This window comes from Panthera leo, chromosome C1, assembly GCF_018350215.1.
Source record: "Panthera leo isolate Ple1 chromosome C1, P.leo_Ple1_pat1.1, whole genome shotgun sequence".
Classification (NCBI taxonomy): domain Eukaryota; kingdom Metazoa; phylum Chordata; class Mammalia; order Carnivora; family Felidae; genus Panthera; species Panthera leo.
This window is the reverse complement of record NC_056686.1, coordinates 53,740,590-53,755,001: the sequence shown is the minus strand read 5'-3', so window position 1 is coordinate 53,755,001 and position 14,412 is coordinate 53,740,590. Positions and strand designations below refer to the sequence as shown.

General features: G+C 41.7%; 1 protein-coding gene across 6 annotated transcripts in view; it reads right to left on the bottom strand.

The window, feature by feature from the left end:
* LEPR (leptin receptor) overlaps positions 1-14,412 on the bottom strand; it is a 190,152-nt gene that overhangs the window by 91,872 nt on the left and 83,868 nt on the right. For 2 of the 6 annotated variants that reach the window (XM_042952032.1, XM_042952039.1), the window contains exons 1-4: positions 3,056-3,159; positions 1,912-1,960; positions 1,191-1,779; positions 776-820 (exon numbers count right to left, since the gene is read on the bottom strand). The exons of 2 other annotated variants lie outside the window; for them this stretch is intronic. The gene's annotated coding sequence lies outside the window, so the exon portion shown is untranslated. Of the gene's footprint in view, positions 1-775; positions 821-1,190; positions 1,780-1,911; positions 1,961-3,055; positions 3,160-14,412 lie in introns of those variants that run through there. 2 more of the 6 variants (XM_042952033.1, XM_042952034.1) reach the window with 2 other exon arrangements.

Below are 14,412 nucleotides of genomic sequence, written 5' to 3'. Positions count from 1 at the left end.
GAAACCGTGACCTCATGACCTGAGCTGAAATTAAGTCAGGCGCTTAACCAGTTGAGCCACCCAGGCGCCCCAAGCGTTTTTCTCTTGATTTGGGGTGGGAAAACCCTAAAAGCACAAGTCATAAATGCATATAAACAAATGCTCATGAAATTATGAATCTACTAATGTTTGTGACATGTTAAAGAGTCACAGAATTATACATTTTTAAGTTGGAAAATACCTGAAGTATTTTAAAAGGCCCCTAGAATATTAACTCGACCCTCTAATTCGACAGATGAGGAAAATGAGGCCCAGAGAGGTGAAGCTAACCACAGCTGTCACGGATAATAAATGGCAAATCTTGTCAAAATTCAGATATTCTGACTCTGAAAGAGTATTTGTTTCAATATACCTTAATACGTACAGAAATACGTGTTAACAGAGGGCATTCCAGGCAGCCCCTCAACAGAAGGAACTCTCAGGCTTAACAGAGCCAGCCTGTTTGCAAACACAAGTTCTAGAAATAGCACCAGCAACAACCGACTTCTTAGACGGCCTCACCGTACCTGGGGTTCCCAATGATTCCTCAGTTAGGTCTATTTTTCTCACCTCTACGAATCCCTATAAATAAGTGCTTTGGTCGGGATTGGGTTTATTTTGTTTCGTTTTTTACATTTGCTTGGGGAGAGCGGGAGAGGGGGGAAAAGAGAAGCTGGCATTTAAACCACCCCTGAAGCACAAGTTTGTTCTTTGGGCAGCCAAACCAACAAACCCTTCCCCGAGCCCCAGGGCTCACTGGTTTATGTCGCAGTCCTTTCAGTTTCCAAAGTAGGAAGGAGACCTGGAAAAGAAGTTGGCTGGGTGGCGCAGCCTTTCGGTGGCGCCTGGCAGGTGCGCGCCCACGTGCGGCCGGCGGCCGACATCCGCGCGTCCCTGTCTTCCGCCCGCCCCGGGAGCCTCCCGCTCCCCGGCCGGGCGGGGGGGGGGGGACCCAGTGCCCCTGCCGCCCCTCCCACCGCCCCCGGGCGCAGGCCCCTCCTGGCGCCACCGGGCTGTCCCCTGACTCCCGGCCCCCAAGTGGCCCGCGGGCTCCCCGCCGGCCACGCGGGCCCCAGCGTCCCGCTCCTCCAGTGTCCGAGAGCGGAAAAGGTGGCAGTAAGGGGTGGAGGAGAGAGAAGCGGGTCCCACCTCGTTCCCGGGGTCCAACTCACACAGAAGGCAGAGATGGCGGCGGCGGGGCTCCGGCCCCTGCGTCGCTCGCGCTCTGCGGGCCGCGCGGGCTCTGCGGCGGGGCAGCTCCGAACTCCTCGCCCAAGGTGCCGGACAACTCTCCGGAGGGCGCAGGGCAGCGGAGTGTGGGGAGGAGGGGCCGAGGGGGAGCGCGTGGGGTGGGGAGAAGGGAGGAAAGAGCCCGCGGCCGCCCGCGCGCGCCCCGCGCCCTGGTCCCCAGCTCCGGGTCGGGGGCAGCGGACCCCAGCGCCGAGGGCGGCCGTGCAGGTGACCGGAGCTGCGAAGAGGAACGTTGCTGCGCGTGGCCGTGGCCCTGGGGCTGGAGCAGCGACGAGCTTGAGAAGGAGGACCCCCTGCCTGAGGGAGGCGGAGAGGCGAGGCGATCCCAGCAGGAAGGCGGCGCCGCTGCTACATTCAGCAGTTAGCTGCAGCGCGCCCACCGCAGCCCCAGCTGGGGCTTCTCAGACTCCCGGCTGGGCGTAGGGGTTCCAGCGGGGTTCCTCCCACTCCCAGACTTGCGGGCCTCTGCTGCATCAGGGGCGCAAAATGCTACAGCAAAGATTGCGATAACTGAGAGGGGTGGGAGAGGAAAGCAAATTGGCAAAGGGAGGAGGTAGTGAGTTTCCTGTCACCAAGTCACCAAGGATGTTCCCGCCAAGCATGTTGGTCATGCCTGTCAGGAAGGCTGAAGAGGGCACTTACGCGTCTGTGCGAGGCTGGACTAAATGACCACTTTACTTCTCTTGCAGTCCTGAAATTTAATGGCGTTCGATGTAGCAAACAAAAAAAACCAAGCAAACAAAATTCGTCCTTGAACAGAATACAGCCCCTAAGTAATAGACATTTCATAAGTCTCCACTCAAAACGTTCACTCTCTAATCTGTCTATTTATTAATACACTTTTACTGAAGGCCTACTATGGGTCAGACAACATGGTACGTACAATTATGATGTTCATTCAACTTGGACTAATGACAGACTAGCAAGTGTTCATAACATTACCAGTTATGAGGGGTGATATGAAGGAACCCAACGGGGAGAGAAAGAAAGAATAAAGGGAAGTGGACATACTCTGGATTGGGTGGATGGTTAATTTTCAAAGGTCTCTAGAAATGGACTTGCCTAATACCCTCATAGGAAGATGCATCAGAGACACATCAAGAAAGTAGCCCAGAGATGGGTAGGGCCAGAAGCAACGTGTCTTGGCTCCTGGCCCAGCCACTTTATCAACTTGTGAGCTTTGTTAAATGAAACTTGACCCATAGGAATATCCTCTCAGAATCAGTGACACTTTTATGAAGAGCATTTAGATCTCTAGACCACTTGTTGAAGCCACTTCATTCTGAAATTTCCTATTTGTGGGGTGCCTAGGTGGCTCAGTCGGTTGGCTCAGGTCATGATCTCACTGTTGGTGAGTTGGACCCCCACACTGGGCTCTGTGCTGACAGCTCAGAGCCTGGAGCCTGCTTCGGATTCTCTGTCTCCCTGTCTCTGCACCTCTCCTGCTCACGTGCTCCCTCTCTCTCTCAAAAGTAAACACTAAAAAAATTTTTTTAAAAGAAAAGAAATTTCCTATTTGCGCCCTGAATGGACTTTCTGGGGCACTGTGGTTAGAAGCATTAACCTTTGGGTTTTATCAAACCACAAAAAAGAGACAAATGTCTCCATTAGATAGAGACAATAATTGGAGTAGAGATACTGACTTCCCCAAATTATTATGAAATGAAACAACACAACAGAATCCTTAATTAGATAATCCCTTATGAACTAGCATATTCGTTTCCTAGGACTGCCTTAACGAACGACCAGACTTAATGCTTAAAACAAAGGAAATTTATTCTCTCACTCTTCTGAAGGCCAGAACTCCAAAATCAGGTCCGCACTCCTTCCCAAAAGTCTAGGAGGGAAACTTCCCTTGCCTAGTCCAGCTTCTGGTGGCTCCAGGAATTCATTGGCTTATGGCTGCATCACTCCAATCTCTGCCTCCATCTTTGTATGGCCTTCTCCTCCATGTCTTCTTCTCTTCTGTCTCCTACAAGGACACTTGTCATCAGATTTAGGGACCATTCACATAATCCAGGATGATCTCAGCTCAAGATCCTTATTTAATTACAACTGCAAAGACCCTTTTTCTAAATAAGGTCACATTCACAGGCTCTGAGATTTAGAATGTGGACATACTTTGGGGGGGAAGCCACCATTCAACACACTAAAGCTAGTAAACTAAGAGGGACCAAATGCATTGTCTGCTGTGGTATCAGGGTGTCATTTCAACACATTATACAAAATCATATTGATACTAAGTATAATCTATCCCTTCATTGCAAGCTACTGAAAATAAGTATCATCAAACCTGAGCATGGAATAACTACCATCAGGAAAAGAAGTACAGAGGCCCAAGCCCGAAATTCATGTTTGAGTCACAGGTGATACTTAAAGGCCAACCGTGGCTCTCAGCAGCTACCATTGTTAAATTACTACAGAAATACACCCCACATCTGTAGGTATGGATTTATGATAATGTGATCCAATACTGAATGTCTGCTAGGCCGCAGGCTCTCCATCAGGGGCTCCTATGGAGCTTATATTCTAGGTTAGGGGGCAACTTTGAGTCTCATTCCCTCTGGCACAAAGCCTGCTGCATATCTGAAGCCTGATAAAGAGCTGTTGAATGAGTAGATGGGTATAAATAAATCACTACCAATCTTTTAGGCAATTATTACCACACTGAAAAACATGTCTATAATAAGATAGGATTTACTAGAGAAAACAGATTAACACTCTGACTCATTCAGCATTTTCTTGAGTGAAGGAAAAGTCCTTAAAGGAAAAATTTTGATTTGAAAAAGAAAATAATGAGATATCTATTTTCTATTTTTTAATCAATAATATGCCTATTTACACAGAAACAGATCCTGCTGGGAACAGTCAATCATGACTGAAGTAATAGTTACTTAAAATGAATAAAAATATTTTGTCTAAGTATTTGGTTGATAGTTTCAAAAATAAACACTATTCAACTAGTAATTTCATAATATTAATGCATCACTTCTTAAAACTCTTGCAATGATTTCAGTGACTCCACTCTCTCCTGGTTCACCTCTTCCCTTTTTGACTTCCCTTCTCACTTTTCCCCTCTTATAATTTTAGACAATCAACCAGCATATTAATAGGTACCAAATTGAGTCTTATTCTTGGGCTTCCTTGGGTCATAGGCCCATCCCTGCACCAGTCACAGTGGCTAATGAGTTGGAATATGATGGCCATCCAAGTATGAGCCACCTGTGCACTCCTGGAAAACAGGGATTGGGAGGAGAGTTGATCTCACTCACCCTAACCAAATAACTTAGAATGGGGAAAAGTGGTATCCCAAAATAAAACTAGGGTGCCATTACTGAAGAGGAAGCAGGCAAAAAAGCACAGATACTCAATACAATAGACATTCAAAAAGGTTTGCTGTTAACTGAATGTAGTTTTAATTAAAACAGTACTTCACCCTTTCTACGGTGTGCTAAATGTTTCTATAAAGTTTTTAAAACTGAAGTGACAATCATAACTATTGATTATATGTGTAATTACCACACAAATCTTTTACACTTACATTTATAAAAGACTGTGAAAAATATTTTTGTATGCATCCAGGGCCATATAGCAAGCACATAGACTCTGGAATCTAATTGCCTGAGTTGGTTTTATTTTTTACGCACATTAATTATGAGAATTTGAATAAGTTCTCTACCCTCTTTCTGTCTCAGTTTCCTTTTTTGTAAAATGGAGTTGATCATAATTACCCCCTCTGAAATCTCATGAGATGCAATGAGACAATAACTATGCCTTTATAACGGGACTTGTTACCTAGTACTCTATTATGTTTATTTATTGTTAACCACATTTATCTTTCACAGCATCGCTGGAAACTATTTTGGGTAGTCATACTCTGAGCATTTAGTTTTCTCTTAACAAATAATCAGTATCTATTATGTTATCAGGTACAATTACCAAGATAAACAGCATGGGTCCTTTATACCCTCAAGGAGTCAAGGGAGGATTCCCATAGTTCAGCCAGGTTGGTGTAGGGCACTCCATTCAGTGGAACATAGAATGGAAAGAAAGGCACAGAGAAGAAAAGGCATAGCACCTTACACATCACAAGGTACTACAACCACACCCAGTAGTGTAGCCCTGGGTGTGTTCAGAAAAGTGTACCTGGAAAAGTACACAGAAGTCTAATAGGAAGAACTTTGAAGGCCATGTGGATTCTGAAGGTCATTTGGAATTTAACCTCTATGTATGATGAAATATTGAAAACTTTTAGACTCCAAAATTATTTTCAAATTTGTAGAAGGAAAGCACATCCTGGGTATGTGAAGTGTGACAGAAAAAGGCAAATGTCAGGGGTAACAGTTAAGAAACTAGGCAATTGCAGCAGACCAGTGTTTCTCAAATTTTAACGTGCACCTGAATCAGATGAGGGCTATTTAAAACATATATTCCGATTCAGTAGTGCTGGGGTGGGGCCCTAGAGTCTGCATGTTTAATAAGCTCCCAGGTGATGTCAGTGCTGCTGGTCTCCAGCAAGGCGAGAGACTATTACAACACTGCCAATGCTGTTTCCAACAAAAGGAAATTTATATCTAATGTACATTGAACTTTTAAGTCCTCATGGAGAAATAATTTGCAGCTCATAAAGCTGTCACCACTAATTGAAGAACTATTGTGTGCCACAAGCCAATAAAATAGAAATATTTTATCTTGATTCTTAAGATATCTCTGAGAAGAAATCCCTTTAAAGCCTGAACGTCCAAGTGAAAATTACTTTGTTGTGTGTATGAGGAGGCAGTTGTGGTGAGTGAAAGAAGTATAATATAGGATACTGTGATGGTATTTTTTTTTAATTTTTTAAAAATGTTTATTTATTTTTAAGAGAGAGAGAAAGAGAGCACAGGCAGGGGAGGGAGAGACAGACAGACAGAGAGACAGACAGACAGACATGGAGACCCAGAATCCGAAGCAGGCTCCAGGTTCTGAGCTGTCAGCACAGAGCCAGATGTGGGGCTCAAACTCACAGACAAGGAGATCATGACCTGAGCCGAAGTCAGATGCTTAACCGACTGAGCCACCCAGGTGCCCGTGTGATAGTCTTTTTGATGTTGTTAACTTGACTCAGCTACAGTGTCCAGTTATACAATCAAACACTAAGTGTTGCTATGAAGATATTTTGTAGATGTGATTAAAGTCCATAATCAACTGACTTTAAGCAAGAGAGATTATCCTAAATAATCATGGAGGGCCTGATTTAGTCCATTGGAAGGCTGAAAAAGCAGAGCTGAGGATTCCCTGAAGAAGATATTCCACCTGTGGACAGAAGCCTCAGACCATGACTAGTCCAGCTTGCCTTTCCTGACAGTCTGCTTTCTGGATTTTGGACCTGCCTAGCTAGTCCCTACAACCACATATGCCCTGCAATAAATATCTTACTATGTATCTCCTACTGGTTCTGCTTCTCTAGTTGAACTCCAAAAGATTTTAGTGACTAAAAACAGAGTGCTGCTATAACAAAAACTCAAAAAATGTGGTAATGGTGTTAGAATTGGTCAGTGGGCAGAAACTGGAAGAATTTTGAGAAACATGATGGAAAAAGCCTATCCTGTCTTAGACTATTAGCAGAAAGACAGTTGTTAACAACTCTGATAGTGAGGACTTAAAGGAAGCAGGGAGCGTGTTATTGGAAATTTGAGGAAAGGAGATCCTTGTTATGTAGTGGCAGAAAGCTTAGCAGGATTGTGTCCTGCAGTTTTGTAGAAAGCATAACTTGGATACAATTTAATTGGACATATAGCAGAGGGGATATCCAAGTAAAATGTTGAAGATGTGTCCCGGCTTCTTCCTGCTACCTACAGTAAAATTTAAGAAGAAAAAATAAATTGAAAAAAGAATTCTTAAACAAAAAGGAACCAGGATTTGATGATTGAGAAATTCTTGGCTCATCCAGTCTCTGAAAGGTACAAACATTGAGAGATTTGTGGCCAGGAAGGCCAAAAATATGGCTGGTCAACCTTTTGCTAATACTTCAGAAAGACTAAAAAAATCAGAGTATTCAGTCACACAATGGCTCTTTGAAGAGACTAAGTATGTGACTCATAAATTCCCTCATATCCCCCAAATAGAAATGGTATTATCTAGGGAAGATCTATGGATAAGCCTCTTCTTTTCTGGAGTGAATTCCTTGTAACATACATAGGACACCTATAAGGTTCTTGAGAATTTTATACAGTGGAAATTCTGCCAGCTTGCATGTAAAGAGATAGAAAAAGCTGCTGGACCCCCAAATTCTAGGTACAGAAAACAGGCTGATAAAACTACACAGCTTGTACTACAAAACAGACAAAAATCCTGGGGCCCATCATACACCTAATGAACACAAGTCTCTGGGGTAGGGAAAGAGAGCTCTGTGCTTTAACGGGCATGCCAAACGAAATCAGAGATAATTAACTTTTGGAGAAAGGCAAGAATGATAGTTTACTTCCAACACTGAACAGACAATGATGAAGACGTGATAGATTTTTCTATATAGACCCTGTAAGCCAACTAAAATCAGCAAGTGGAAAGCACAGGTAGCCAGATTTAAACCAAATCAAAGGAATCACTTTCAGCTATCATAGCCATTAGAAGCAGAATGGGCTACCAGTGAGACAATGAGCTCTTCGTCAGTAGGTATTTTTAAATAGAGACTAAAGGATTGTCCATCAGAAATACTGCAGGACGACACTGGGTAGGAAAGACCTTAGATCAGAATGACGGTAATTAGGGCTGCACATATCAAAGAATCTGAGGCTTGGAGCTGCAACTTCAGAGTATTTACATGAAGAGGTTTTGGGCTGTAAAAAACAAGTTATGTAGTAAAAATGTTACCTACTATCCAGGGAGTTGATTCACCATTCACAGAGCATGAACAATCCCTCCAAAAATGAGGATTGCTTTACCTATTGCATCTGCTATTTTTTAAAAATTTTAAAGTTTATTTCTTTATTTTGAGAGAGAGAGAGAGAGGAATTACATGGAGGGGAGGGGCAGAAAGAGAGAGAGAGAGAGAGAGAGAGAGAGAAGAGAGAGAATCCCAAGCAGGCTCCATGCTGTCAGCACAGAGCCTGACATGGGGCTTGATCCCGCAAACCATGAGATCATGACCTGAGCCTAAATCAAGAGTCAGACACTTAATTGACTGAGCCAACCAGGCACCCATGCCTGCATCTGTTTTGTATTGCAATAAACAAGTAAATAGAAAATGTGTGTGTGTGTGTGTGTGTGTGTGTGTGCGCGCGCGCGGTGTGTGTGTGTGTGTGTGTGTGTGTGTGTGTGTATCTTATTTTCAAGATAATTGGGGTGAATCAGTAAATCTGAAACAGAAAAATTAATTGATGTGGAGTGTTATTTAAACATACATATGCATGTTTGACTTTAATGAGTTCAGTTAAGCAGCCAAAGAACTACTAAGTAATTTGACAGCTTATAATGTATATGCTCTGCTGTAACTTTCACATTAATTGTACATAAATCCTTTAAGTTTGGGGCACCAGTACTCTACAGGAACCATTAGTATCTATGGGTATAGGGGTATTTAGCAAATTTACCTTGATATTGATCAGTTATATATTCCATATCCCATTAGCAATGTCAAAGAGATATGGAATACTCTAGTAGTAAAAAGCAAAAAAGAAAAACACTTTAAACATTTAGAAAGGAGACTGAAGAACAAATAAAGAAAATCTGAGTTTCCAAATATTAATACACAGGACAATGAATATCAACTAGTGAAGTTTAGCTATTAGAAATGCTAGTAATTTTATCTTGAAAGGAATGATATTCAAAACTCCTCCTACTAAAGTGCTATCTCCGGGACCAGAATTTAGTCCAAATTATCCAGAAGACAGTTTCTATAATCCTCATTATATAATACAATATTCTACTCATAAAGTTGTTCCATAAATGTTTTTTGAGTGAATAAATGATTTTATGAAAGACAAAGGGAACAAATATATACAAAACAAATGAACATTATGTTGTCAAGTTATAAATGATAACAAAACAAATACTCCTAATAAGGAAGTTTAGACATTAAAATACTTCAGTAAATTCTTATGCTCTTCTTTTTTTTTTTTTTTTTTTTACTTTTTTAACAAACTTTTTATTTTAGAATGACTTTAATTTTATAAAAAAAGTTAGAGACAGCACAGAGAGTTCCCATATACACCATAACCAGTCTCCCCTATTGTTGACATCTTGTGTTAGTATGGTACATTTGTCACAACTAAGAAACCCAATATGATGGATTACTGATTCACTGGTCATTACATTATTTAGATTTTTAACATTTTTTACTTAATGTCCCTTTTCTATTCAGGATTCTATCCAGGATACCATGTTAATATAGTCATCTTGTCTCCTTAGCTTTCTTTTAGCTGTGAAAGTTTCTTAAGCTTTTCTTGCTTTTAATGACCTTGACAGTTTTGAAGAGCACTTTTTTAGTCATATATTTTTTTGTCATGTACTTTGTGGAATGTGTCTCACTTTGGATTGGCTGATATTTTTCTCATGATTAAACTGGAGTTGTGGGCTTGAGGTTTAGGAAAAACCACAGAGTTAAAGTGTCATTTTCATCACATCATATGAAAGGTATATGCTATGAACATGATTTTCCACTGTTGGTTTTAAACTTGATCATCTGGCTGTTAGGTGTTTTTCAGCTTTCTCCACTGCTAAGTTACTCTTTTCCCCATTTCCATACTGTACTCTTTTTAAGGAAGTCAGTATATTTAGTCCACAGTTACAAACTGAAGAGTTACTCTCCACCTTCCTGAGAGGGGTGTGTCTATGTAAATTATTTGGAATTCCACACAAGAGATTTTTCTATTCTCTCCCATTTTAAAATTTATTCAGTCAGTTATTTATATCAGTATCAGTTCATGGTATATATTTTATACTTTCAGTTATAATACAATATACTACATTATTTAATATTTTATTCAAATTGTTCTAGTTTGGGCCATTGGGGGCTCTTTCACTTGGCTCCTGTGCCTCTTCCAGGTACACTTATCATTGTGCTTTTGTTACTTTTTTCTTGTTTTTCTCTTTTTTTAAATATAATTTGGGGAGCCTGGGTGGCTCAGTCGGTTGAGCGTCCGACTTCAGCCCAGGTCATGATCTCGCAGTCCGTGAGTTCGAGCCCCGCGTCGGGCTCTGTGCTGACAGCTCGGAGCCCGGAGCCTGTTTCAGATTCTGTGTCTCCCTGTCTCTCTGACCCTCCCCTGTTCATGATCTGTCTCTCTCTGTCTCAAAAATAAATATACGTTAAAAAATAATAATAATAAATAAATATATTTATTTATATAGAAATATTATATTAAATATATAAATATATTTATTGACAAATTGGTTTCTATACAATACCCAGTGCTCATCCCAACAAGTGCCGTCTTTAATGCCTACCACCCACTTTCCCCTCTCCCCCACCCCCCATCAACCGTCAGTTTGTTCTCAATATCCAAGAGTCTCTTATGGTTTGCCTCCCTCCCTGTAACTTTTTTTCCCTCTTCTCCTCCCCAATGGTCTTCTGTTAATTTTCTCAAGATTCACCTATGAGTGAAAACATATGATATCTTTCTCTGACTGACTTATTTCACTTAGTATAATACCTTCCAGTTCCATCTATGTGGCTGCAAATGGCCAGATTTTATTCTTTCTCATTGCCGAGTAGTATTCCATTGCATATATAAACCACATCTTCTTTATCCATTCGTCAGTTGATGGACATTTAGGCTCTTTCCATAATTTGGCTGTTGTTGAAAGTGCTTCCATAAACATTGGGGTACATGTGCCCCTATGCATCAGCACTCTTGTATCCCTTGGGTCAATTCCTAGCACTGCTATAGGGCATGTCATTTCCTTTGAGTCTCCCTGTCCCCATACACTTGGGCTCCCAAATGTTCCCCTCTGGCAAGTGAGAGCAGGAAGAAAGATGAATTAATAGTTCCCAGCACACATGACCCTGACCAGCCTGAAGGAAGTACTGGATAGGCTGTCTTTCCATATATACAGTATAGTCCACCTGTGGCCTGCCATTTGATAGCTGTGTGGACATTGTCCCAGGCCTCTCAGAGACGAGAGAAGTTAGGCAGGGGGTGGGGATCTGGCTCAAGATGCTCTGGAGACCCCCACCATTGGGTTTCCCAGGTGGTTGAGTTATAAAATCTTTGCTCTAGGCATGTCAAGTTCCTAACAGAGCTGGTAGACTTTCTGCCCCACTGGGCAAGACAGTTTTTCCCAATAATTGAGCTTTTGTGGAGCCAAACCCCAGTAGTAGGACTGGGGTATTCTGTTCCACTATAAGGTTTGCAGGGAGCTAATTCTCTAGCCTCCCAGGGCCATTGATTCTTCGTGTTGGTACCAATGAAGCATCCTATCCACAAAGGGAAGGTGAGTGCTATCGGAAACCTCTCATCACACTCCCAGCTGGCCAGGGTGGCCTCTGCCAATTCTGTGGTGAAAAGTAGAGCAAGAATCACAACAACAGCAAGAGACAAAGGGTGACAGTGCATCACAGTAAGGAAACAGATATAGAAAATATGGACAGTCTATTTGTTCCACCGGACCATCAACTCCTCAGGCTTCTGCCACGCGTGGATTAGTCAGCTTCCGGAGTGACTAAAGCAGGGCTGCAGTCTCCCAGAGCCTCTGGAGTTGCAGATTGCTTCTTCTGTATAGTCAGCTTGCACAGCCTTGATGGACCAGGAATGAACTCCCAGTTCTGAGATGCTGGCTTCACTCTGCTGTGGTGAATCCAGGGACCCACCTCGGCCACCTTTACTGCCATTAGGGAACAGGGATGATGACCTTACTGGCTTCTTCAAGCTGATAAGGGATGGTGTGGGGGTACGGCAGAGTTTACCCAAGGGTCGGTTGAGTGGCCCACGGTATGGTTCTACAGGAAGGCTTTCTGGTTCAAACAGTGCCTCCAAAGTAACACGTCTGCAAACCACCTTCCATTCCTGGGGTGTCCATTGATTTTTTTCACACTTTCGATGGGAAATACACTCCAGAATTCTGGCAGCTTCCAAGATAGTGGTAGGAGCTAAGATGGGAAGCCGTGCTCATTCTTTTCCGAGGCCCATCCGTAATTTCCACCCGTGCAGCGCCGAGCTCTTCTCTGCCTGCTAACGCTACTTATCCCGGGAAAGCTCGCGCGGGGCGGGGGAGCAAACCCACAGACTAAAAGTGAAACTTGAGCAGCGCTGGCCCGGCTGCTGGCTGGTGCCTTTCCCCCTCCTGCCTCCCCGCCGTCGCCACCCTTATGCTCTTCTAAGAGTTCTAAACAAGTATTCTTGGGGTGCAGTGAGAAAAACAAAAACATATCTACAATTTACATTTTTAAAAAAAAAGATATTTTTCTAAATATCTAAACAGTTTCTAAATTTTCTAAACGGTTACCTGAACACCTACCTACACCCAAATGGCCATATATCATTCCGTGTAGGAATTTTAGGTCTTACATAATATTCTTAACATACAGACTTCATCATTTTATGGACTGCTCAGAAGTATCTGTGGTTCTCCTCTGCCTACAGTTTAAAGATTAAACTCACTCTGGTATTCAAATGCATTCTGAGATTTAATTGACCAATATTTTCTCCCACTATGAAAGACAACTCCTAGTTACCTAAACACACTTTTGCTTTTTTTTTTTTTCCACTTCTTGCTTTTGTTCATGCTGTTCCATCCTAAATGTTCTTACTCCATTCCGCAACACCCCTCTTTCAACCATCACCCATTACCATCATCCATCTGCTGGGCGAAATCTTAGCCAATATTCCAAGATCCAACTAACTTGACTCTTCCTTATAAGCTCTCCAATTGGAGCTATGGTAGCTATGGTCCATGATCACTTAGAGATTTATTTTGTGTCCATTTTATCATCACCCAGTTAGTTGTGTATATACCTACATAAATGCCTTTGAGGACAAATGATGTATTATTATTAATGTTTGGTTTTCTATCCCCTAAAAGTTTATCACAGTATCTTGGATGGCTCAATGAATATGCATTGGACTAAAACAGAAGAGGCTTGGGGTTCCACAGTGGCTCAGTTGGTTACATGTCCAACTCTCAATTTTGGCTCAGGTCATGATCTCATGTTTGTGAGATGGAGCCCCACAGTGGGCTCTGGGCCGACCAGTGGAGACTGCTTAAGAATCCTCTCCCTCTGCCCCTCTCCAGCTCATGGGTACATGTGCACTCTGTCAAAATAAATAAATAAACTTAAAAACTAAAATGAAATAAATAATAAAATAAAATAGACAAATAGTATATTTTTGATTTGTTTCATTAAAAAGAACAAAAGCAAAAAATGTTTTATTTTATGGATAATTACTGTACAATGATTATTTACCTATAGCACTATTTAAAATTTGCATACCAGAAAGAAATTTTTATTCTAAATTTCTGTAGAATATATATCATAGAAATTATATATGTAATATAATTTCAATGAATTTTAAAATATATATGCACACGAAAAACGAGGAGAAATATGACAACATGTTACCAGGAGGTATCTTTCGATTGAGAAATTGATGAGTTTGTTTAGTCATTAATTTTTACCTTTCCAAGTGATCCAGAATAATCATATGTTACTTTATAGTCCCCCCCCACCCAAAAAAAAAGCCACTTGAAAATATCTGTGTGAGATTACATGTTCTTTGGAAATGACTCCCAGGATCTAGATCCTTTCAGATACACCTTAAAGCCCAGGGCAGCCCAGTTACTGTTGGCTGTTGCTCACTGGGCAGTTGCCCCAGTTTGTAACTCATTTAGGCTCCTAATCTGTTGGAACACTTATTCTTGTCCTTAGATGCTACTGGCTCCAATGTGGAGGAAATGTTATTATCCTGAATGCCTAAAAAGCTACATAACAGCAAGGAAATTCATAGTAGCTATTTCAGCTGTGATCAAAAAACTGTTTCGAGTTGAAAGGCAAGTTAATTGGATTGTTTGCTTACAATTTAGTACCAAGGATACAAATTACTTAACTCCAAGGTTAAAATTAATACCAGAGCTTGGACTAAAATAGGACTTTTCTTCAAGGAATTTATTTTTTTGCATTGTCAGTATTTTTGTCAGGATACAAAGTGTTATATTCATATATTTATC